Raw genomic sequence first — 24,302 nt, forward strand, 5'->3', positions numbered from 1 at the left:
GAATTTTCAAAACATAAGGAGATTGTGAAAAGAAAAGTTAAAATTCCAATATCTGTCTTGGGATGTGAAGAACAGCAGAAAGTTCTCAATTCAACCCCAAATGGTCCATCAACCCCAGTGTCTGGCTAACCCTAACAGAGCTGGCTGACCTGAGTTTTGCCCATCCCTTGAACCAAACTTGAACCCTATGTAAGTGCTGAAGTCATTTGGAAGATCATTTGAAATTATTTTCCTATCGTGGCCTCCTGGCTTGGACTGAGAATGCTTTAAGGAGAGCCCTGTGGAATCACAGGGGAGACAGAGTGCTTTCTTTCTATATTTATATGTGCTTTTTTGATGATTTCCTCGCAAGTGTTGGCCGGCAAATGAATGATGAGCATTGAGAGACTCCTTGATTTGTGCAGGGTGGTGTGAGCAAACACGGTTTTCCCATCAAGGCATTATGGTTGGAGAAGAAGCACTGGATTCAAACTGAGAAGCCATAGTTCTGGTGTCCTGCTCTAAGCCAGCCATTCGATACATGCTGCTAAAGGAAGGAAGGAGCGAATAAAGGAAGGAGAGCAGGTAGGTCTGATTAAGACATTTCAGCTGGGTTCTTTGGTTCGTTGGTACAGAATCTGCCTGCCAGTGCAGGAGACAGGGGTTCAGTGCCCAATCTGGGAAGATCCCACAAGCTGCAGAGCAACTAAACCCATGCACCGCAACTACTGAACCTGTGCGTTCGAGCCTGGGAGCCGCACCTACTGAGCCCATGCGACCAAGAGTTGTGCTCTGCAACAAGAGAAGCCACTGCAATGAGAAGCTCGTGCACTGCAACTAGAGAAAAAGCCCGAACAGCAGCAAAGACCCAGCACAGCCAAAAATGAATAAATTAAATGATATGAAGAAAGACTTCATGACACATGAGACTAAATTACAGCAACCACAGAAATCAAGGAGCAGGGGGTTACCATACTGGGGGTGTAAATGTATCCCAGATGCCGGGCTAGTAGTGGAAACTTAAGATGTTGTAGCCCCTTCTGTTCACAACCTGAGACCCACTGAGCGATAAATTCAGAATTCCACAGGCAGCTGGTACAAGGAGAGGTCTGATATTGGATGTGCATTGGGGAGGGGTTAGGACTCTGACTGAGTCTTGAAGAGAGAAGAGGTTTGGATAGACAGAAGAGAGGGGAAGAAAGCAGATTAAGTAACAGGCTAAGCAAGAGCACAGAAGTCTTAGAATCATGACGATAATGTTTATGAGACAGCAAGCTGACCCAGATGACTGAGGAGGTGCTGGGAGGTCACTGGGGAGCTGGTGGGCCTTGAAATGGGCAAAGAAACAAGTACATGGTGTAGCAGAAGCTCAGGAAGGAACAGGGCACCACTGGAGGCTCTTGAGGGGAGAGCAATGTCCCTGGATGGCTTCTCTGGCAGAGTGGGTACCTCCCACCCACTCCAGGATGAACTCTTGCTCCTTTGCTTGGCTGCTGAGGTTGATGGCAATTCAGCGGTCATGTCTGTGGCTCTCCAGGTGAGCAAGTCCCCAGACTGGCCCCTCCCATGCTCCCTTGTCCAAAAATTAACCAACATGATGGAGAGGAGATTACACACTCTCAAAACAAACCAAGAACCTCTTCCCTCTAATAGGATTCGCCAGATGACAGATGATGCCCATCCCTGTAATTACTTAGATACTTTAATTGACTTTCGGTGGCAGTAATAAGTAACTGGAGTTCGGGCTTGTAGAATTTCCTTCCTAATTGTGGCTGTTAAACTAGTCATTATAGGGATAAATAACACGCCACTTTATTTAAACCGTTTCCGCCGTTCATGCAAATTCCGGCGGAAGTGCCCCAACACTTGCAGGGCCTAAGAGAGCGGTTTGGGAGCGTGGGGCCTGGCGGAGCAGCTTTGGGAGGGCTGCTCAGGCTGGTTGTCTGCTTCATTTGCATTAACAAGCCACAAGCTTCCAACACTGACGCATTTCCTAGTACTTCGACTTTAAAAGGCTGTAGAAAGGATAATTGACCGCAGCTTGTCAGCACCAGCGATTTACTGTCATTAGTGAATTCTTTTAATATCATGGAATATAAAAAATGGGCGGCGAGTCTTCTTGCTCTGTAAGTTAAGACTACTTAAACAGCTTTTCACACTTCGGTTCTGCATTTGGATGTCAGGGAGAGAGGAAATCATAAAGGGCTCAGGAGTGGGAGTGGAAGACAGGGGTGGGACTCACTTGGCAGAAGTAAGGAAGAGTAGATTTCAAAATATCGGATCAGATCCAAGTCAACAGACCTCTCAGGGTTGCTTGTCTTCAGGGTGCCATAAAAGCTAAATAGGGATGAACCCACAGCCTGTCATACAGAGTGAAGTAAAAGGAAAACAAATATTGTATATTTACACATATATCCCTGGTGGCTCAGATGGTAAAAAAAAAAATCTGTTTTCAATGAGGGAGACCCAAGTTGGATCCCTGGGTTGAGAAGATCCCTTGGAGAAGGGAATGGCTACCCACTCCGGTGTTCTTACCTGAAGAATTCCATGGACAGAGGAGTCAAACAGGCTGCAGTCCACAGGATCGCACAGAGTCAGACCCAACTGAAGCGCTTCAGCAGGCACACAATAGTGATTCCGATGTAGAGACTGGACTTTGGACTCATTGGGGGAAGGAGAGGGTGAGACGAATTGAAAGAGTAGCAGTGACATATATACACTCTCCAGGGGATCTTTCTGACCCAGGGATTGAACCTGGGTCTCCTGCATTGTAGGCAGATTCTTTACCATCTGAGCCTCCAGGGAAGCCCATATATACACTGCCATGTACAGAATAGTTAGTGGGGAGCTGCTGTATAGCACAGGGAGCTCAACTTAGTGATCTGTGACCTAGAGGGGTGGGATGATTGTGGGAGGGAGGCTCAAGATGGAGGGGATACATGTATACTTAAGGCTGATTCATGTTGTTGTAGAGCAGAAACCAGCACAACATCGTAAAGCAATTATCTTCCAATTAAATTTTTTTTTAAAAAAAGCAGACCTGAAGCTAATAAAAAAGTGAAATAGACATTCTTTTAAGTTCTCAATATTGATTTCTGTTTTCCAGTGTAGTATTTAGAAAATTCTATTAAAACTTGTCTTCTTTGTGTCTTGGCCCAATGGTAGAGAAAAAGAACTAGAAATAAAGCAAGGTAGATTCTAAAACCTTTCTTACACCATAGATACAAGTTTGGGAAGCCTGAAATTTTTTTCACTCAGGGCCATGCAGATAGAGTCCCTTACATGTTCTATTTTGTTTTATTTGGTTTCTGAACCATCCATTCTTCTGAGGACTGTGTAAAAAAACAGCCAGTGCCCAAAAAAGTCAAAGAATGCCTGGAACTGGAGCAATTTATTTTTGTTTTGCTTCCCTATGGTTGTTTTTGCAAAAATATTTGCTGCCTAACCCTCAGAACCCAAGGCAAGCTTCCACTGGCAATTATCTCATTTCGATTTTGGGGAGGAGGGCTTTATTTCTGTCTGATCCTTGAAATTAGACTTTCTTTGCGGTCTGTCGCCTTCTTCCACTAAGATACAAACACACAGGCCTGGTTCCTGTTGTTCTATAACTGAGATGCAACTGATCTCACTCATTTCTGTAGGGCTCAGCACTGCAGGTGCATATCTCTGAATGATGTTGCCAATTACTGTTGCTCGACTGGCAGGTGGTAAATGCTGTTTGTTCTTCTCCCCTTTTTCTTTCTCCAACATGTAACATACCTGAGAGGTGAAAGTCATAGAACATCCCTTCTGAAAAGAGGGGAGAAAATTGTAACATCCAAGAGAGTATTTAGTTACTGGATACTTGATTGACTCCCTTTCACTGCTGAGTGTCATGGCAATAACATAGAAGGAGATGAACATTTCACTAAATGACCTCATTAGGAGCACCATTGTTTACACACATGAACTGCAGCCACAATGAACTTAAAGGCACTACTAGTCTCGGTCTGTCCTTGCACCGGTCCTTGTACTTGTACCAGGTCTGAAGCTGAGTGGTGTGGACTTCTCAGGATCAGTGAGTGGTAGAAATTCCAGAGACTTAGGGCTGCAAGGTCTGTCCCCGACTTCTGGTTTCTGATGTTTAAAGTGAGTTGTTGCTACATCTACATCCCATCAGTCTGGGGATGGCTCACTTCCAAATTGCTTTGAGAGAATCATGGTTTGAGTTTCCTGATTCCATTTTAAATATGCAACTGGAGGTGGGACAGCAGAGTCCCTAATCCCCTGGCTATTTGTCCAGACTTTGTATGTCTGTTTCACAGAGAAGGGCATCATATTTATATTTAAAGACAACAAGTCATATAAAGAGAATAGACTTAGGGTGAAGAGAGAGCTGAGGAAGTATAGTCAAAACTGTCCAAACCCAGTTATGAAATGTTTGCTCCTGCATCCACCTGCCAATGCAGGAGGCTCAGGTTCCATCCCTGGGTGGGGAAGACCCCCTGGAGAAGGAAGTGCAACTCACTCCAGTATTCTTGCCTGGGAAATCCCATGGACAGAGGAGCCTGATGTGCTATAGTCCATGGGGTTGCAAAGAGTCAGACATGACTGAGCATACACACTCCAATCCCTACCAGACGGGTAGTAATGGAACTACCTTTATCATGTGTGTGAAATGGTGGCACTCTTCATAGGAGAAAAAGAACATGGCAAGAAATCGTGGTGTACCTGACTAGGATGCATTAGCATGATGCTGTGTGGCTTAGTCAGGGCTCCTCTCAAGTTCTCCAACACAGATTGGATCTAGGCCTGACCTGGATGACAGCATTTCCTCTTGAATGGATGGCCGTGTGTTCCTTTACGTAAAATCTACACCCTCTGTCTCTGCCTAGCGTGTAGCTTTAACTGGCCCATCATATGCCTGGTGGAGTGTCTGAGCCCAAGGCAGGTTGGAAATAAGACAGCACAACAGACTAGAGATGCTTGCAGAAGGGTTGAAAGTGAAAGTGTAAGTCACTCACTCATGTCTGACTCTTTGCAACGCCATGGAATTTAGCCTGCCAAGCTCCTCTGTCCATGGAATTCTCGAGGCAAGAATACTTAGAGTGGGTTGCCATTCCCTTCTCTGGGGGACCTTCTCAACTCAGGGATCAAACCCAAGCCTCCTGCATTGCAGGCTTCTTTATCATCTGAGCCACCAGAGAAGTCCTTGCAGAAGGGGTGGGAAGAACAAACAAACTCAGTGCTGTTCATGCCCATGGTAGAGAGTGTGCAAAACAGACTTATTCCAGCTCTAGCACCAGGGTGTGGTGGGGGGAAAGGGAACATTGGCTTTTTGTTTTCACATCTGTCTATCTATCTTCCAGTTTTATTGAGATACAACTGACAGACAACGCTGTATGAGTTTAACATGTACAACATAATAATTTGACCTACATACAACATGAAATATTTATCACAATAAGTTTGTGTGTGTGTGTGCTGAGTTGCTTCAGTTGTGTCTGACTCCCTGTGACCCTATGGACCGTGGCGCACTGGGTTCCTCTGTCCATGCGATTCTCCAGGCAAGAATACTAGAGTGGGCTGCCATGCCCTCCTCCAAGGGATCTTTCTGACCCAGAGATCAAACTTGAGTCTCTTATGTCTCCTGCATTGGAAGGCAGCTTCTTTACCACTAGGGCCACCTGGGAAACCCATCACAATAAGTTTAGTGAACATCTGTCATCCCATATAGATATAAAATTAAAGAAATTGAAAAAAGGTATTTTTCCTTGTGATGAGAACTCAGGATTAACTTTCTTAACAACTATCAAACCTATATGCAAGTCAGGAAGCAACAGTTAGAACTGGACATGGAACAACAGACTGGTTCCAAATAGGAAAAGGAGTACGTCAAGGCTGTATATTGTCACCCTGCTTATTTAACTTACATGCAGAGTACATCATGAGAAACGCTGGGCTGGAAGAAGCACAAGCTGGAATCAAGATTGCTGGGAGAAATATCAATAACCTCAGATATGCAGATGACACCACCCTTATGGGAGAACGTGAAGAGGAACTAAAAAGCCTGTTGATGAAAGTGAAAGTGGAGAGTGAAAAAGTTGGCTTAAAACTCAACATTCAGAAAACTAAGATCATGGCATCTGGTCCCATCACTTCATGGGAAATAGATGGGGAAACAGTGGAAACAGTGTCAGACTTTATTTTTGGGGGCTCCAAAATCACTGCAGATGGTGATTGCAGCCATGAAATTAAAAGACGCTTACTCCTTGGAAGAAAAGTTATGACCAACCTAGATAGCATATTCAAAAGCAGAGATATTACTTTGCCAACAAAGGTCCGTCTAGTCAAGGCTATGGTTTTTCCAGTGGTCATGTATGGATGTGAGAGTTGGACTGTGAAGAAAGCTGAGCACCGAAGAATTGATGCTTTTGAACTGTGGTGTTGGAGAAGACTTTTGAGAGTCCCTTGGACTGCAAGGAGATCAAGCAGTTTATCCTAAAGGAGATCAGTCCTGGGTGTTCATTGGAAGGACTGATGCTGAAGCTGAAACTCCAGTACTTTGGCCACCTCATGCAAAGAGTTGACTCATTGGAAGAGACCCTGATGCTGGGAGGGATTGGGGGCAGGAGGAGAAGGGGACGACAAAGGATGAGATGGTTGGATGGCATCACCAACTCCATGGACATGAGTTTGAGTGAACTCTGGGAGTTGGTGATGGACAAGGAGGCCTGGCATGCTGCTATTCATGGGGTCACAAAGAGTCGGACACGACTGAGCGACTGAACTGAACTGATCATATATGACATATGGCCGTGTTAATTATTCTTTTAATATTGTACATTATATCCTCTGTACTTATTTATCTGGCAACCTTTAAATTTAAATATGGCAGCTTGCCACTCAGAATTGTTTAACATCTCTCTGCAGGGATGGCTTGGCCCATATGACAGGTTATAAGACATGTGTGAAGTTCGAGAGAGATGCTGGGATAGAGGGAAGGGGAGGGTGGAGGGAAGGAGAGGAGAGACAAAGGAAGGGGAGGGAGAGAAAGAGAAGGAAGGGAAAAAATAAAGGCTGGACTTTGTTTCTGCAGCTGTTTCACTTTTTACTACGGATGCTAAATAACCCGTGTTGAACGTTTCACCTGGTCGTGTCCTAATGGGCACGTACACTCCTGGATCTGATGGGCATGTCATACGTGGGCATGCTTTCCTGGATGTCATCCGCCTTGCAGAACACGCCCCTCTTCACTGTCGCCTGCACTCCCCTGACAGCTCAGAGCATTTTTCTGCCAATAGCAAGACCACCAAGCACCAGCAAGCTGACCATGAATACTGAGGAAGGTGGAGCGGGGAGTGCAAATATTAAATCATAACAAGACAAGGCTGTGTGTGGAGAGACACCACTGGGAAAGCGCCAGCTGGCTTCCACAGTCACGGTTTCCCCGGATTTCACCACCTCACTGAGCTTGTGTGCGCAGAGGGAATTTGCAGTAACTGGACTTGGCCCCCGAGATGCTGTGGCATTGATGTTGATGGTGGTTGTTAACACGTTTCAGTTTGGCCTTAATATCTGTATGGCCCCCATTGTCATGTGTATCCTCCCCCCTCCCCCAATTTAAAGAGCTTCACTTTCATCCTCTTGCAAAGCAGTTCATACAATGCAAAGAGGTATAAAGAAGTAGGAAAAATAACTGTTACCCTTACTATCAGTAATAACACCTTTAATATTTTTCTGGATATTTTTGTCTGTGCATATATACACACAAACACATATAAACACAAACATACATATGTTGTTTCAAAAACTTCCTTTTTTATTTAGAAACACACATGTTCAAATTCTCATGCCCATAACTACATTCTACAACATTCTCTCAAAAAATTTTTTTTCTTTCTATTTTTGGCCTTGCCTCATGGCATGTAGGATCTTAGTTCCCTGACTAGGAATCGAACCTATGTCCCCTGCAGGGGAAACAGAGTTTTAACCACTGGACCATGAGGGAAGTCCCTGGTTTCTTAGTATTAATCATGTGCTGTGCTGTGCTATGCTTAGTTGCTCAGTCGTGTTCAAGTCTTTGGGGCCCCATGGACTGTAGCCCGCCAGGCTCCTCTGTCCATGGGATTCTCTGGGCAAGAAAACTGGAGTGGGTTGTCATGCCCTCCTCCAGGGGATCTTCCCAACCCAGGGATCGAACCCAGGAGTATTAATCATACTGTTTCTTTTTTCATTATTATAAACTACTTGTGGATATATCTTTGAATACTTTTATAACATCTTTAGGATAAATCTCTAGAATTGCTGATTTGAAGATTAAAAACATTTGAAATTTAGGTATGTTCTGCATCACCTTATAAAGTCATATTAGTGATAAGTATCATGGATGAATCTATGGTGGATTTTTTTAAAGGATGTTTATATATCTATTTCCTGCCTTTCCATGATATAGAAAAAATATCTAATGACAATATAAGACTCTTTTAGAAGGAAAAGTCAGGTTACAGTCAGATGATTATTTTGCCAGGTCAATTTTCCTTTGACAGTTTCTGGGTCTTAGTTATTATTTGCTGCTAAGAAGTAAAATCATGAATAGTTATTTCTTTAAGTTCCTATGTGATTTTCAGTTATAATTTTGTGGTTTCATGCTAATGATGTTGTGTGGGCATGGCGACTCTGGGGTAGCGTGTAGGCAGGCATATGTGGTTTTGGAGTTTTGGTTACTGAACCGCTAAATGGTGCCCATGGCCAGTGTATTGTGACTCCAGTATGAATGCACGGGACAGTTCCTCCCCCTTCGGTGTGAAAATGGTACCCAACCCCTTGACCAGCAGCCAGCAGTGTGTCTGTTCAGGCCCGTGTGTGTGTGACGACGTGTGCCAGGAAGACACAGGCAGATACAAAGTTCTTAGATCATTGCTAAAGAAACATGTCCACAGTCAGATGAAAAAACAGAAGACAGGTGAACTGAAAGAATCACGTGTGAGTGGGAAGTGGGGTAGGGAAGGAATTATCGGGACTGAAAGGTATGAGAGACCTTGGGAAAACGGGGGGGGGGGGGTGGGGAAATTAGGGAAAGTACTGCTTTCCCCAGAAAAAGCCATCATATGTAGGCTTTTTAGACATTAGCAAAATAATCAGATTAAAGTTGAAGAAATATAGTCTCAGTAGCAAAACTGAAACTCAGAAGCAAAACAGTTCTATCAATCCAATGAGTTTGGTTTTTATGGATTTAAATATATGTGGCTGTGAACTTGCATAGAGTTCATTGTTCAGGAGCAGGAAGGCATATATCACAGCATCTGATATACTGGATCATGAAGCAGCTCTTTGAACAGGAAGTCATAGCCGACCCCTCTGGGTGCAAGCAGAGGCTGAGAACCAGCTCAGCACTGCTGCCGTGAGCATCGGTATCTAGACCCTTCATTAATATTTATGGAGCCATAGACTAAACAGCGACCCCTCATGACGTAGGGAGCCAAGGCTGTACTCTGAAAACAGTTTAGTCTTGGCTTTTAATGTCAAAGTAAAAGATTCTACATGCTTTCAAATTAAAACCAAAAAAGCGCCTCAAGTAAGATACAGTTCGGTTCAGTCGCTCAGTCATGTCTGACTCTTTGCAACCTCATGGACTGCAGCACGCCAGGCTTCGCTGTCCATCACCAGCTCCTGGAGCTTGCTCAAACTCAGGTCCATCAAGTCAGTGATGCCATCCAACCATCTCATCTTCTGTTGTCCATTTCTCCTCCTGCCTTCAATCTTTCCCAGCATCAGGGTCTTTTCCAATGAGTCAGCTCTTCGCGTCTGGTAGCCAAAGTATTGGAGCTTCAGCTTCAGCATCAGTCCTTCCAATGAATGTTCCCAGTTGTCAAGTAATATACACAGGCAAGAATATATTTACTGAAGCAGTTGGGGGGCTGTCCTTGGGATTCTGGATATTCCTAAAATGTGCTGAAACCCCATGAAGATATTTCAGTCAAGAAGCAACATGGTTTGTTTTTTCCAGAGCTCACTTGCTTTCCATGTGAAGGATTTGCTGGAGGTGAGCGATATTGAGGTGGCTTCTTGCCAGGTGTAAGAGAGTATCATCTCACTGAACTCACAAATTCAGACTGCTCTGCTCCTCAGTCGATCAGAAAAGGCCACAAGGTCTAGCCTATCCCTAGTTAGGCTTTTGCTAGCATCTCTCTGGATTATCCTAACTTATCCTCTGTGGTTCTTTTCTGAGGTAAGACTCTCGATCTAAACATTTAAGTGGAACAGGCATGTGGGACCATCTGTAAGTCTTCTAAGCTGGTTGGAGCTGAAAGAGATAAGAGGTGGGAGGGAAGGCGAAAAACTGGCCCCCTTGGGTGGTCATCTGCCTCCAATGATATAAATCCCTTCAGGATAAAGGGAGGAAAATATTAAGGACCAGACATGCTTTCAAGACACAGAACCCATAAAATCATGGAATTTTGGAGCCGAAAGAGACCTCAGGGAGCTGACCTCTGGTTTTCAGCAGGATTCTAGAAAGAGTATTAGAACTTGAAATAGAGAGCCTGGTGGACTTAGGACAGTTTGTGTGACTTTAGGAAAGTAATGGACAAACTCTCAGAACCTCAATTTTTCCCCCTAATTAAGGACAATAACACCTACCTCTCGAAGTGTTATGAGAATAAATTTTCTATGTGAAAAACATAAAATCATGTGCAAAACAGCTACTCTTTCAGATAAGGAAACTGAGCCACAGAGAAGCTGAGTGGACTTACAGAAAGGTGGTTAGGTTTCTTCCCAACCCTGACCTATGAAACCCAGCATGGCTTTTCCAAGTCTGTGAGCATTACCAACCTGACATTTAGTGGTAAAATCTTCTTTCAGGCCCTGTGTTCTCATGTTCTCTGAATTTTAAACATTTCTCGCTTTCAAACAGCTGATGCCACTGAACCCTGCCTGTCAGTCTTGATTTCGGTGGTGAAGACTTAGGGTGGGTTTTCAGCCAGCATTTCACAAGCTGCCTCGGGGTGCCTCAGTATCTCCGCGCCTCTTGAAATCCCTCTGTGGTTGTGTCTGGAGCCTCTGTGGTTGCATCTGGAAGGGGTCCCAGTGCTGACTTCACACAGGTGTGTCAGCACGCAGCCTCCCTGATCTGCCATTTCCTTCTCACTGTTGCCAGTTAAAAATGGCTGCCTGCCTGTTGAGGTAGCCATTATGCTCATCATGAGCAACTGAGCAAGAAGACAGGGTGATTCTCTTTACTGTTTCACCTCTTCAGCATCAGCCTGGTCTCTTCTTACTCCATGCAGACCTACCCTTTCTCTCCCTCAAGCCATGGCCTATTGGACATGAGACAAGTTCTTCACTTAGTCCAGTGGCTTGATTGCATCAAAGCGGGAGACACTCAAGATGCCAGTGAAAAGGATTAATTGCAAGAATGGGAAAGTGATCATATTCTGGGAATGACTTTTTTTATTAAAAACGCATTTTAAAAAGTCTTTTTTATTAAAGACTCACTGAAAACAATTCATTTTTTTCCCGATGATTTTGTTTTCTGCCTGGACAAGACTCCCATTTTGACTGTGATTACAAAGCTCCTACCGCTGCCCTGACCAATGGAGTTAGTCACTGATGGCTAGACCTTCCACACTGCAGTCCTGGATTTGATTATCCAAGAGTGGGGACGATTAACTCCTATATCTCCAGTGTCCACTGCAGCCTCCCTTCTACCCTGTTCTGCTGTCTTCCCTGTCATGATGACAATAACAAAAACAGCAATAACTATAGCTAATACTTACATTAGAGTTTCCTATATGCAGGGCACTTTCCTAAGCACTGTACCTATATTAACTCACCTAATGCTTACATACAATCTACTTTGTAATCTCAAGGAACCTGGGAACAGAAAACTGCTGGTCAGTGCTGAGATAGGGTTCGCTGTCAGATGGTAAGGACTTTTAGTACCAAACAATGGTTCTCAACATGGGGGGAGTTTGACAATATCTGGAAACATTTTTGACTGTCTCAACAGGGAGGTGGTACAGCATCTAATGGGCAGAGACCAGTGCTTGTGTGTGCATGTGTGTGTTCAGTCGCTCAGTTGTGTGTGACTCTTTGTGGTCTCATGGACTGTAGCCCACTGAGGCTCCTCTGTCCATGGGATTCTCCAGGCAAGAATACTGGAATGGGTTGCCATTTCCTCCTCCAGGGGAACTTCCTGACCCAGGGATCAAACCAGCGCCTCTTGGGTCTCCTGCATTGCAGGCAGATTCTTTACCAGTAGCACCACTTGGGAAGTACTGGGGAGAGACCAGGGATACTGCTAAACATCCTACAATGCACAGGCCACCTCTCCTCCCCCGCTACCCCCACACCCAACCACCTGCAACAAAGAGATATACAGCTCGAAGTGTTGCTAATGCAGATGCTGAAAAACCCTGGTGCCACATTATTTAAATGCTCTTATCCAGATTGCCTAAATGCCAATTCTGCTTCTGTAACTTACTGCTGTGGGTCTTGGGCAAGTTGCTTAACTTTTTATTGCCTCAGTTTTCCCAGATTCACAATAGAAATGACTAGGGCATGGCAACCCACTCCAGTATTCTTGCCTGGAGAATCCCACAGACAGAGGCAGGATACAGTCCATGGGGTTGCAAAGAGTCAGACACAACTGACGCGACTTAGCACGCACATAGTTGTATTAAGTTATGGTGCTGATGTTATAATGAGATGTACTAATACATGTAAAATGCTTAGCTCAGTCTCTGGCATGAAGTAAAGGCTCCCTGGGATAGCTCCTATTTTTATTATCCTTTCTGGCCTTAGGGAGACAAATTGGGTTTCTCTTTGTCTTGAAAGAACACCTTCAGTTCATGCCATCCAAGGGAATAGCTTTTCTCCATCTTAATCCTGAAAACAATATCCTATCTTAGCCTATTAGGAAGTGCAGGAAAAATGATCTTTGATTTGTTTCAGTGAGATAGCTCTCTCTCATCTTTTCCCCCCACCTCTTTTTTTTTTTTTTTTTTTTTTACAGAAGAAAGCCAAGGTTCTCTCTGTTGCACTTGCATTTTGTTGTTTTGCTGCCTCCATGCCTACCTACCATGCCTTAGCTTGTGTCCCTTGCTCCCCCTGCCTTCTCAGGCCATGTGCTATACTTCGTGAGAAGGGAGCCTCACTAAGACGCATGTGATAGAGTCAACATCCCCTCCAGGATGGGATAATCTTGCTGGAATTATCCCAGCACTGAGTTTGAGAGAGGTTCACTGTCTTACCTGAATTACCCAGCCAGTGAGTAAGTGAGGAATACACATAGCCTCTGGCCTCCCACTCAGTAAACGACGCCTGCATTTCAGGTCTTCAGGGTCTCATGAAATTATTAACTTTTTGTGTGTGTAGTGGAAGATATAATTTGAATATAAGTTGGAACAAGATTACAGCTCACACTGGCTAGGCATCTGTGAGTTGGTAGAGCAGGCCTGCTAGAAGATTCTACAGGGAGAGGGAAAGCTGCCTCTGGAGGGAACAGGAAGCTTGAAAATCCGCCCTGATGCTGGAATTTCAGGGTTCCAGGGAAGTGGGGGTAGTCCTGAGAATGGGACGGTGTTGGTCACGTAGTTCATGAAGACGAGTCCTCTCTGAGCCCAAGGAGTTTATGTGTGAGTTGTGTGGTAAGCAGGGAGTAGATTTGGAAGATTTGTTTCAGGAAAATTTTGCAAAACTTTGCGCCCAAGGAGCACAGCTGTGTGTCTACCTAACAGAATGTGAATGAGAACAAAACACTGAGTGGTTTGGCAAGTCGAGGTTTCTGGTGTGTGCGCTAAGGGGAAAACATCCGTGCTGGGAGGTATGGCAGAACCATCCGATGTGGGAGGAAAGATGGCAGAGAAATGGGAGGGTCCACTGGGGTGGACAAGATATCCTCACTCAAAACTCACTAGACATTTCTAGGAAATACTTCTGCAGGCAAGAGCCTGCGAGTTCTGATTTATAATGTGACCGCACTGGTGTATATAGGCCTAAGGAAATGGATGTTCTTGGAAATTTCCCAAATACTTTGTTACCTCAAAATGCTAACAAATATGGTGGTTTGTTATACTTTTTCTTTAAATCCTTCAACTTGGCATTTGCCTGTGGTATGCATTCTAGACTATTACTTTCATAAGTCTGCAACACATTGCTAGAAGTAATATACTTATGGAGCAGCCTGAAACCCTGGATGAATGCTTCCAAGATATCATTTATGAATTACCTCAGTATTAGACAAAGCATTCACAGCAATCAAAACACATTAATTTTAAACAATGTTCCATGTTTTAGACCACTGTCTATATTACACACACATACATATGTGTATATATATATGTATATGTGTATATATATATATATATATATAACCTACTAAGTCCATGTTGAAATAGTTTTAATACAATAGAGGTCCAGAGAAATGTCAGGCAAAATATAACTGCCCAAATTATAAGGTAATTGGTAAATGTTTGAATGGCAGCCAAAGGTTGGATTTTAAAAAGACAGGAAGGTACTTCCCCAAAGAAATTCAAACTGTGAAGCAAAGATATATTTTGGAATTTCATCCGGGTGGAATTCATGTATTCAGTATGTTGACTGCCCATGGTTGCCTGGCAGAGATCAGGCAATGGAGGTAAGGGGGTATTGTGAATCTACCAGGAGTAGATTGGTGAAGACAGTTAGTGTCCTAGTTATCTATTAATACTTAACGAACCATCTCAAACTTAGGAGCTTACAACAGTAATTCTATTACCTCTTACAATGGCCCCAGTGGGTTAACCAGGTTCTTCTCTCCGAGTCTTTCATGTGGTAGAGAAGGTGGCACAAGCTGAATAATTTGAGATGATTCTACTCATCTCAAGCGTTGGCAGGGTTGCCTGGAAGGCTGAGATGTCTTTCTATATTAAGATGTCTCACTTTGGGGCTAACTTGGGCTTCTTTAAATAGGCCTCTTAAATCTAAATCTCAAGAGTGGGAAAGCAAAAGTAGCCAGATGTTTCAAAGGCTTAGACCCAGACTAGCAGAGTGTCAATGATGTCTTGCTTTATTGGTTGAAGTAGATCACAGGGTCAGCCAGATTCAAAAGTCAGGGGCTATACAAAGTTGTGGTTTCTGGGATATGTGGCTCATTGGGGGGTGTCTCTGGAGCCTGCTTATCGTAAACAGCCAAGGTAATAGCATTAGAGACAAAAGACAGGGAAAGTGAGCTCTGAGCTAAGGCAGATGAAAAGAGTTCATTCATAGATAGATTAAAGCATATTAACTGTTAATAGTGTAAAGAATCTGCCTGCAATGCAGGAGATGCGAGTTTGATCCCTGGGTTGGGAAGATCCCCTGGAGGAAGGCATGGCAACCCACTCCAGTAGTCTTGCCTGGAGAATTCCATGGACAGAGGAGCCTGGTGGGCTACAGTCCACACAGCTGAGCATGCATGCAAGCATCGGTTACCCCCAGAGCATAGAAAGTTATACTCATGCTTGAATAAGGATCTTTTTAAATCCTGAAAGATATACTGCATGTCAAAGAAATGGATGAGAGTGATCTTGGGTTTCTAATTATGTTGCACCAGAAGAGAAGGAGGACCTTATTCATCTGGAAGGGGTAGAAGTCAGAGGAGAGAGTGACACTTTAATGCAGAGAAACTCTGGAAGGGTGAGACTGTGGAATTCATACTGAATGCCCTTTTTTTCCTGGGGTAGTTAGGAAAGTGAGTGTTTACTTGGGGTTGAGAAAAGCAGTTAAGTGTGGCATATGCTGTGGAAAATGGAAAGTGGTTCCCAATGAAGGACATGGTATGCCGAGAAGCCCTGAGCCCAACTGATGCTGACCCATAACCGTGTCGCGTGGCCCATTAGCAGAACTGTTTGGCTTCCTTCCGTAGCACATTTGAAACAGGCGACAGAAGTAGAAATCGGTAGCTAGGTCTTCATGAAAGAACAGATTGTGAGTGTTGGAGGTATGTTCTTATTACTTTCTTTGGGGAAGACTGTAGGGAGACAGCTTGAGGATCTTGAAAACATCATCATTTTTTTTTTTTTTTTTGCATTTTCTCTTTCACCTTCCATCGCTCTGCTACTTCCACGAGGAGCATTCTTGCCTAGTACAGCTTCCTCCCCTTCAAAATATACTCTGCACACAAGATACAGCCTCTAGGACTCATTCTAGTTGAGTTCAAGATGGAAAGGATACTTCATAATTTATTTATTTCTGCAGTTTTTCCATATCAGTAATTTATAAAGTTTAAAAGCTGATTTATGTAAGTAATGCATATTCATTATAGAAAATTAGAAAATACAGATGAGCAAATGACTCTTGAGAGTCTCTTGGACAGCAAGGAGAGCAAACCAATCAATCCTAAAGGAAATCAACTCTGAATATTCATTGGAAGGACTGATGCTGAAGCTGAAGCTGCAATACTTTGGCCACCTGATGTGAAGAGCTGACTCATTGGAAAAGACCCTGATGCTGGGAAAGATTGAAGGCAGGAGGAGATGGGGGCAACAGAGGATGAGATAGCTGGATGGCATCACCAATTCAATGTACATGAGTTTGAGCAAACAGCTGGAGATGGTGAAGGGCAGGGAAGCCTGGTGTGCTGGGGTCTCATGAGTCTGTGGGGTTGCAAAGAGTCAGACGACACGACTTAGCGGCTGAACAACAACAACAAGATGAGCAAAAGAAAAGAAAACTGAAAATCACCTTTTTCCCCAGAAATAACTGTGTCAATAATTTGACACTGACTGCAGCTTTTGTCTTACATGTATATACAAGTTGTCTTAAGTAAGTGGTAGACAGTGATCATATTCAGAACTAGCTACATAATTTGGGGGGCCCAGTGTAAAATTTGGCTTCCCAGATGGTGTTAGTGATAAAGAACCCACCCACCAATGGAGACATAAGAGACACGGGTTCGATCCCTGGGCTGGGAAGATCCCCTGAAGGACGGCATAGCAACCCACTCCAATATTCTTGCATAGATAATTCCATGGACAGAGGAGCCTGGCGGGCTATAGCCCATAGGGTTGCAAAGAGTTGGACACGCCTGAAGCGACTTAGCATGCACACAGTGTAAGATTAAAATATAGGTCTCCTGGTTCAAATATTAAGAATTTGGAGATGTTGACAGAAGACCATTAAATCAATTGTGGGCCCTTCAAAGTGTGGGGCCCTGTGCAGCTGTACAGATTGCATGCCCACGAACTCAGCCCTGCTTCTCTCTTCTTCTCAAGCATAAACAACTCACTGGCTGCAGGACTTCCTCCTCTCTTCCCTTCTCCTGGCTTTCAGGGAAGCTCTGGGGCTGCCAGAGTGTTTGCAGCTACAGATGTGGTTAGCCCATCCCAGGGACCCTCCTCAGGTTTCATCCTCAGCAACATGTAAAACAAGTCGTTTGTTTCACAGTATTTTCTGTTTTCTCCTTTCAGTTCATGCCACCCTCCCTTCAGCCGCATCTTCAAGGGCGCCAGGCCCTCCTACAACTCCCTGGAGGCTCGGGTCCCTGAAGCCAGCCAGCCCAGCAGACAGAACATTCAGCCACAGAGGATTTTGACCCCCAAACCTAATGGAATTGGCCTTGCTCAGTTGCAGGCATGTCTGCAACCTGTCACCCATTTTTCCTCTCCCCGTTTCTACCTTTTGGCACAGGAATGCTTGTCATATGTGCATCCCGTTGTTGTATTTTGGGAGCAGATAACTTGCTTTCTAGGTTTCACAGGTCCGGAGATGGAAAGAAAGTTTGCTCGAGGATGGACTGTGCCCAGAGTCTCACCCATACCTGAAAGTGTGAAAGTGAAAGTCTCTCAGTCGTGTCCAACTTTGTGACCCTATGGACTATACAGTCCATGGAATTCTCTAGGCCAGAATACTGAAGTGGGTAGCCTTTCCCTTCTCCAGGGGATCTTCCCAACCCAGGAATTGAATCCGGGTCTCCTGCATTGCAGGCAGACTCTTTACCAACTGAGCTATCAGGGAAACCCTACCCATACCTGATTTAAGATGATCTAGGAGACGAGAGTTGGGATCTGGGGAGTCAGTTATATTTAGATGAGATTTTAGACTTAGAATTGATGCTGGAATAGGTTGAGACTCTTAAGGATCTGAGAGGAGGTGAATTTTGGAGGAACAGATGTGAGTTTTAGAGACATCAGAGGGTTCACTGTATTTAGCTGAAATGTGTCTCCCCAGAAGATACAGTCAAGACTTAACCCCTGGTACTTGTGAATGTGACTTTATTTGGAAATAGGGTCATTGCAGACATAATCAAGTTAAGATGAGATCATGCCAGCTTAGGGTGGATCCAATCCAATGACTGGCACCCTTATAACAGGAGGGAGATATGGACATAGGAAACACATAGGAAGAAGTCCATGGAGGCAGATGTTAAAGTGATCCAGCTACAAGCCAAGGAACACCAACGATAGCTGGCATTCTCAAGAAGCTAGAAGAGAGGTATGGAAAAATTTTTCAGAGCTTCTAGAAGGAACCAACCCTTGTCAATACTGTGAATCCAGAATTCTAGCCTTCAGAACAGTGAGAAAATAGAGATTTTAAGTACCACTTATGATCATTTGAAAATGATTACTATAGCTAAGCATGAAAAAAGGACTTTAGGGGAGGAAGAATATTGGTAAGCAGACAAGTCATTCCCCTGTGACTTACTCACTGGTCCATGAGAGGAGATGCTGGTGGCTTAGACAAGGGTTAGGGACTTCCCTTCTGGCTCAGATGGTGAAGAATCTGCCTGCAATGTGGGAGAACCAGGTTTGATCCCTGGATTGGGAAGATCCCCTGGATGGCTACCCACTCCAGTATTCTTGCCTGGAGAATCCCATGAACAGAGGAGCCTGGCGGGCTATAGTCCATGGGGTCACAAAGGGTTGGACACGACTGACCTGACTAACATACACACACACACAGAGGCATGACATTAAAATAGTATTAATATTTCTTAAGCAAAATTCTTTTAAAATTCAGTTAATTCTTTTTAAAACAACGAGCCCAAGGTAAACTGTTCCTCTGCTCTGCCTCCTCACCTGGACTCTCTCCCCTGACACTGCATCACTCCCACAGCTCAGGGAAGCAGCCGGCGTCCCCAGGTAACCGCCTCCTGGTAAAGCCGGTTCTCTCATCATATGCAGACCTCCAAGGCTGCAGAGTCAGGGCTCATCTGCCCACAGCTGGCTGGCACTTCACACCCCAGATCCTCAGGCTGCCTCCTTGGGGCTTCCAGCCTTTCCCCTCCCAGGAAGAGGGGCTGGCTCTTGTTTCTGAGGCACTGCTGGAGAGGAAGAGCAGGGCGAGATGGGGAGTATTGTTAGCTTCGCCTTATTAATAAAATAGGATCAATGATTTATTCATAGCTGGGACAATGGTGCTCTGCTCTGGGGAGCCATGCGGAACTGCTGCATTACAGAAGGGCAGCTGCCTGCCGGGGAAGAGAGGTGAGCTCTGAGGACTGGTCCCGGGCTGTTTCCGCGAGGCGGAAAGCAGGTTTCTCTGGCCAAGTGGGGGCTTGGAGGCAATTATTTGTGTACTGTGGCTGTTGTGGGATGAATGCTGGTGACAGAGGTCCCTGGGAAGATGCCTCCAACCCCCGCTTCTCCATTTCTCTTCTAATGAGTGTTTGTTCACCTTCTTGCTTTAGTCTTTCCTCCTCCTTGGTACCTGCAAGATGCCGGAGTTTGTAATTCAAGATGTGTTATCTGGGGAATATCTGTGTAGAACACACATCTGAACGTGATCCCCATCAAAGGGACCTCATCCTAGGAAGCAGAAGAGAGAAATGGTATTTGGGCTTTTTTGGTGCCAGTCTAAGCACACACGATTTTTAAAGATTAAATCCTTTAAAATCACCTCTCTCTTTGCAAAATGGACTGTAGAATTTTTTTAAAAAAAATAAATAATTAGGAAAGTGGTTTAATCTACTGTGGGATCCTGATAAATAACTGGGAGAGGGAATTTTTTCTTAATGCCAATTACCACCACTTGTTAAGAACAGGATGGATTTCTGTTAGCTCCGTGGTTGGTTAGATGATCAGATGGTTGGTGTGGTTCAGAGGGCAAGGTGAAGCAGGATTTGACAATCTCCAAGAAAACAAAAGAAAGAGCACTCATTTTCCAGCAAACCAAATCAGCCTTAGCTGGAATGGGCAAAAATCAGATTTATATTCTATTGTTGCTATTTGGGCTTCCCCAGTGGCTCCGAAATAAAGAATCTGCCTGCAACGCAGGAGCCGCAAAAGATGCGGATTTGATCCCTGGGTCCGGAAGATCCCCCTGGAGGAGGGCATGGCAACCCACTCCATGGACAGAAGAGTTTGACAGGCTACAGTCCATGGGATCGCAGAGCCGGACATGACTAAAGTGACTGAGCATGCACGCATGCATGTTGCTGTTTTGGCTGCACTGCCCTTCATCTGAGCCTCCCCAGCCTCCCCCGAGACTTCAGGAGATTTAGATCAAATGTCAGAGAAGAGAGCTGGATATTTTTCTCCTCTGGTGCTTGGCTAGAGGGAGAAGTCAAGGCCATAGGAAGTACTGAAGAGATCTCCTTGTTGGTGTGTATTCTTCCACCCAGCAAGCCTTCCGGGGGGACTCCCCACCCCCTCTGCTCAGCTTCCTAGAGAAGAGATCAAATGTTTCAAAGCATTTCCACCTTCACTAATTTTTAATGCCTCTACCAGACTGAGACTTGCCCACTGGAAAAAAAAAAAAAATCCATGCTCGTTGAAACAGTAAAAAATAAAAGTGATCTTCTAACAGTAGCACATTTAACTTCCTCCATGACTACCAGCAGGAGCCAAGGCAGATAGCTTTGGCCCAGTATATTAAGCCTTAATAGTGTCCTGGGGAAATGATCACACTGGAAATCAGGATATGTTTCGACATAATTCACAAAATTCAGAGTCTCCTTCCAGAAGAATTGAAGAAGCTCTCACTCAGATCCTTCCCTGCAACTTCTCCAGTTCCTGACACCACCCTGCCCATCCTTTTCCTCTGCTCCCTTGCCAAGTTTCCCCCCAAAAGCCACCCACGAGGGTCCATGTGGGAGCCGAGACTGTAACCCCACAATCTGGTTTCCCAGGCCATCAGAAGATAACACTGCCTATCAGCCAAAAAATAAAGCTTCCTGACTATAGTTGCAATAATTACAGCTAATTACACACTCCATGCTTCCTGCAAAAGATATATATTTTAAGCTGCTGGGCTGACTTTCTCCCTTGGCTGTATTTAAAGGTTAGTTTCTGACCTGCTTCCTGGTTTTAATGGAATAGTTTAAATATTACAAATCCTTACTTGATTCTGATAAATTATGGCTCCCCTGACACCTCACAAAATCCTTATCATGCCAGAGGAAATAGTTGGAAGGAAGAGTGCAGTCTCCATGATAATAAACAGAATAACAAACCAGAGGGTTGCAGATTTGGGGGTCCCCGGCTTCTTGGGTGGTTGAAAGGGTTTGGCCCTGGCTTCACACTCGCCCCAGCACCTGAGGCCTGTGGCTAAAGCAGCGTGAACTTCACTCCCCCACCTCGCAGGACTGTTCACTTGGCCTAATTGTCAGCTCCTGCTAAGAACATGTAACATCTCATTTTCCCAGAGACAGTGGCAATGTTGAGCTTTGCTTGTAGCTGAGGACAGGTTTGTGGAGTTTCCACCCTTGATAGGCAAGTGCTGTGGATCGCCTGAACCTCCCTCCAGAGGATGTTGTTTAGGATAAATGAATCCCAGTTTCTAGTGGTGACCTGGAGTCAGTCTCTGTGTGTAATGGTATGTGGGTGGAGGGCCTCATCCACCTTATCTGTTTACAGTATATTGCCAATCTTATTAAACAGAAGAAAGTAACCAACACACACACATATGCAACCACAAAAGTGATATTCAAGGCATCAAGAAAAGAGCACGTGAAAAGCCCTTCTTCACTCCCCGGGAACTGGAGGGAAGAGATTCAAGTCTTTTGATGTCAGCAAAGCAGAAAGAAGCAAGACAAGACTGTGGAGAGGTCTGCCTTGACAGCTAAGTCCTGAATTTCCCTGTCTCTAGCTGTTGGACTAAGACATCCATATGGAAAGTGAAAAACCCAACCACGTGTACAGATGATTTGTTTTATGTGGTCCCAAATGTCCTGATTTCCCCTTCAGTGACTAGAGGATTTGAAAACAAAGTAACCACTTGAAGGACCAACTATGGGATCAGATCTCTCACTATATGAAATTTTCTTGCAGAATACTGAACTCTAGATAATAGGACTTTTGCAGTGCTTGATAACCCATAATTATTTTTTACAAAGGATGAGCCTTGTGAATGTATGGGTTTAAGTGGCTGTGATAAGACTCAAAGATCTACCCTATTACATGACCTGTTAAAAAAATCTCTTACACTGCTGCGTGTAGGTATTTCCACCTTAGAAACAGATATGTTTTTTTTCTCAGGAGGTTCCCCCATTAAAATCCAAAGTCCTTGGTTCACCTTGGGAGGAGAAATCTAACATAATGGTCAAGGCAAGAGTCTGAGTGAAAGAGACACACTATCTATGCCTTGCAGAGAGGAGAGGATAAACGCAGAAATGTCCAACAGGGGCTGAAAGAGCTCCAAAGCAAGACTGACCATCTTTGCAACGTGCAGTGTGAGGATCAGTTCTCTTAAAGGCCATTAGCAAAAAGGAGACATGCCCTCCCGCTGGACAGTTATTGTTGCTGCTGTTGTTTAGTCGCTAAGTCGTGTCTGACTCTTTGTGACCCCATGGACTGCAGCTTCCCTGTCCTTCACTATCTCCCAGAGCTGTCTCAGACTCATGTCCATTGAGTCAGTGATGCTATTTAATCATCTCATCCTCTGCCACCTTCTCCTTTTGACTTCAGTCTTTCTCAGCGTCAGGGTCTTTTCCAATGAGTCGGCTCTTCGCATCAGATGTCCAAAGTATTGGAGCTTCAGCATCAGTCCTCCCAATGAATATTCAGGCTTGATTTCCTTTAGGATTGACGGTTTGATCTCCTTGTAGTCCAACGGACGCTCAAGAGTCTTCTCCAACACCACATTTTGAAAGCATCAGTTCTTCAGCACTCAACCTTCTTTATTGTCCAACTCTCATGTCCATATATGACTACCAGAAAAACAATAGCTTTGACCTACATGAACCTTTGTTGGCAAAGTGATGTCTATGCTTTTTAATATGCTATCTAGATTTGTCATAGCTTTTCTTCCAAGGAGTAAACTTTTTTAATTTCATGGCTTCAGTCACCATCCACAGTGATTTTGGAGCCCAAGATAATAAAATCTGTCACTGCTTCCACTTTTTCGCCTTCTATTTGCCATGAAGAGATAGGACCGGATGCCATGATCTTAGTTTTTTTTTACCATTGAGTTATTGGTCACTTCCAAATAGGCAAGTGAATACTCAAATGGAAAACGAAGGTTCTTTTGTATGTATGTACACACTACACTAGTAAAATTAGTATTTGGAGCCTTTTATTGTTAAGGTTGTCATTTCTGAGACTGAAAGAGAGTGAGTGAGCAAAAATAGAAAAAACAGGATCCTTGGAGTCACTTTCTCTGAGACAAGTTAAGTGAGACAAAAACTGTACCAGTGATAGATTTGAGGGTAAATACAATAAAAGCATAACTCAGTTTTCAAGGGAGATCACATCTAACAAAGATGAATGCCACGAAACTTGTTTTTGTTGTTGCTGTTGTTTTTCATTCAGAGCAGAGGAGGACGCAGAGAACTGGAGAAACCTCAGCTCACTTTTCATTGGGGAAGAACAAAGTGACTCACAGATTCCAGTTTGCTTTGGAAGGAGATGTATTTTGAGGGGGTGCTTCAGAATCTTCATAGCGCAGAAGGAAGGGTTTAACATAATATCTCCTTCAACAAACTAGTTTATCATACTCAACAGAAATGACAGAAGAAAAAAAAAAAAAAAAGGATGGGAAACCATTCTGGGGTGAGCAAAGGGTGACAGCTGGATGGGAAAATCCAGCTACACCAAGTATTTATTCATGCTTATATAAACCTCAATTAGCTATCTTCAAATGCTAAGTCTCTGCTGGAGAGAAAGAGCATTTGGAAATGTGACTTGGAAGTTGGTGGATGTCAGCTATTTTGCTGCATTGTTGATTAATGTAATTGAAGTATATATTACAGAAACAGAAAAGGAAATGTGACTTCTTCAGGGACCCATTAATTTCTTAAGGATAAAGTGTTTGAAGGTTCAAAGGCTTTGTTGAAGCTTATTTTAAATTTAAAATTTCCATTGCCAAGGGATTGATTACCATTCTTATATTAGCTTTGTCAAACACCAAGTTGATCTTAGTTCTTTCAAAGTTTTGTGGCACTTAAC

At 44.1% G+C, this 24,302-nt stretch overlaps 3 long non-coding RNA genes across 6 annotated transcripts in view; 1 reads left to right on the forward strand and 2 right to left on the reverse strand.

Moving 5' to 3' along the window:
* Positions 1–24,302, reverse strand: part of LOC129658857 (uncharacterized) — a 442,729-nt gene that overhangs the window by 67,353 nt on the left and 351,074 nt on the right. Inside the window, exon 1 of one of the 3 annotated variants that reach the window (XR_008717539.1) lies at positions 2,515–2,701. The exons of 1 other annotated variant lie outside the window; for it this stretch is intronic. This is a non-coding gene — a long non-coding RNA (uncharacterized LOC129658857). Of the gene's footprint in view, positions 1–2,221; positions 2,417–2,514; positions 2,702–24,302 lie in introns of those variants that run through there. One more of the 3 variants, XR_008717540.1, reaches the window with a different exon arrangement.
* On the reverse strand, positions 9,459–10,959 carry LOC129658861 (uncharacterized). The gene is made up of 2 exons (XR_008717545.1): positions 10,792–10,959; positions 9,459–9,912 (listed from the first exon to the last, which is right to left on the reverse strand). It is a non-coding gene; the product is annotated as an uncharacterized LOC129658861 (long non-coding RNA).
* Positions 18,278–20,704, forward strand: LOC129658856 (uncharacterized). 2 transcript variants are annotated; one of them, XR_008717537.1, is made up of 4 exons: positions 18,278–18,411; positions 19,323–19,403; positions 19,607–19,747; positions 20,159–20,704. It is a non-coding gene; the product is annotated as an uncharacterized LOC129658856 (long non-coding RNA). The 2 variants fall into 2 exon arrangements; XR_008717536.1 differs by lacking the exon at positions 20,159–20,704 and having other exon boundaries at positions 19,607–19,887.

Source organism: Bubalus kerabau, chromosome 8 (genome assembly GCF_029407905.1).
Source record: "Bubalus kerabau isolate K-KA32 ecotype Philippines breed swamp buffalo chromosome 8, PCC_UOA_SB_1v2, whole genome shotgun sequence".
Lineage (NCBI taxonomy): Eukaryota > Metazoa > Chordata > Mammalia > Artiodactyla > Bovidae > Bubalus > Bubalus kerabau.